The sequence below is a fragment of the Rhagoletis pomonella genome, unplaced genomic scaffold (assembly GCF_013731165.1).
Source record: "Rhagoletis pomonella isolate Grant_MI unplaced genomic scaffold, Rhpom_1.0 Rhpom_scaffold_00116, whole genome shotgun sequence".
NCBI classification, from domain to species: domain Eukaryota; kingdom Metazoa; phylum Arthropoda; class Insecta; order Diptera; family Tephritidae; genus Rhagoletis; species Rhagoletis pomonella.
Window position 1 is genome coordinate 91800 of NW_023458670.1, and position 2054 is coordinate 93853.

Genomic DNA, 2054 nt, shown 5'->3' on the forward strand with positions numbered 1-2054 from the left:
GAGCTCGCATCTACTCCTGTCACGGTAAGTAAGTACAACATTCTTGCAGAATCTTTCAAAGGCTATTTATTTTATAGCCAATCAATTTACCTCGCTTTTGGCAAGTGTGACTTTTCACAGGGCTTCTCTATCCTTTACGTGGCTTCTATAAATAAAATGTATTCAAACTATATGTATATGCTTGCACTATATGTATGTATGTTTTACCGTATATTTGTGGATTTTTTTTGCTCATTACATTCTAAATAAAAAAATGGGACGATTCGTTATATGCGACAAAATGCGCAACACCGACAAAAAAGCCAAAAATTAACGGTAGGTCGTGGTTACTTCAAACTTCTACAAGTATTTTCATATATAAATATTATCTCAATCAAAGCTCGTGTTTTAATCACCCCGTTTACACAGACAAATCTCAGATTATTAGCCGTCAAATTTTTTGTGCTTGTTATTCTCACATCTCAAAGAAAGGTTATGTTTCTTCTCTGTGCCACCGTGATCACTTTTTTCTGCTATATAAAGCAATTTAAATATATTTTAACTTAACATTTTATTAAAAATACCTTTACAACCCTCTTTTCCATTTTTCATCCATTTTTTTTTTTTTTTACATTTGGCATTTCTCCTATTATTCGCAAAAATAATCGATAAAATCAGGTTGGACACCGGAAAGTTATCGGTTAAATCTGAGATTATTTTATAATTACAGATTAACACGGGACTAATTTTGTATGGCTAATCTCTTTTTCTAATTGCAGATCAGGGAGTTAAGCTCGAAAATGAGGATAATCTACTTATATGTGAACCTAGTATAACTCATTATACTAGAATCGAATTGGATAAAAACTGCGTACTCAAAATCTTTATAAGAAATCTAATTGAAAAGATTGGTTATTTTAAATTTCATTGATTTTAAATATTGCATTAAGTTTTAAACTTAGTTTTATATGGGTTTTCTTTTATAAAAGAAATATTAAAATTAATTTGAAATAAAGTAAATAGTCAAAACTTAGCCACCCACCCACCCACTTTATACGAAAATCGTCTATTCAGTCATTTTATGTGAACAATCTTAAGGAATTAAACCTACTCTTAAACTAAAATTAAAACAAATTTTATAAATAATAGAAATAATAGGGTAAGTATGTTTGTCATTGACAGATATGTACAGTGAGTCATAACCAAATAAAACAGTGAGGTTTTTACAATAATATTGACAATGTTTTATCATTCTGAATTCCTCTTTCGTATTTTTTTTTAAGTATAGCTAATTATCTAACAAAAACCATATAAATCTCAACTGCATTATTTGTGCAAATCAAGGAAAAATTAACAAAGTTTCATCAAAATGACTAATTTTTAAATTAGAATATCTAGGAAAAAATTTGGTACAGACTTGTAGCCTGCTAAATTTTGATATAATAAAGTGATTTTCTTCCATATAAAGTATGCTGGAAAATTTGTTTATATACATATAAGAAAATCACAGCACCGCCAGTTGCAATCTATTGTATTAAAATTTAGTAAGCTAGAAGTCGGTACACCAAATTTTTCCTAGAAATTCTTATTTAAAAGTAAGCAATTTTGATGAAATTGTGATTTTTCCTAATTTTTGCACAAAGTATGCTATTTAGATTACTTTATAAAAAATTCACGAAAAAGGAATTCAGAATGAAACAAAAATTTCCAATATTATTGTAAAAACCTCACTATTTAGTTCTGAGTAAGACTCACTGTACACCGGTCAACAAAATTAATTGGCAAGTCATGTTTTACACAATATTTACAATGTTTTCTATGTTAAATATTTATTGTTAATTCTCGTTTAAAATATAGTTCATTCTATAACGAAAACCATGTGAATTAATGCTTCAAACTTTATGTAAAATTCTGAAAAAGTTGAACAAATTTCAAAATTGTGGACAAAGTTTAAAACTTTGATTTGTATAGTCTTTGTTATAGAATGAACTATATTTTAAATAGAAATTATCGAAACGTATTTTACATAAAAACATTTTGAATATTTAAAATAATATAATATGTCGATTACTTTT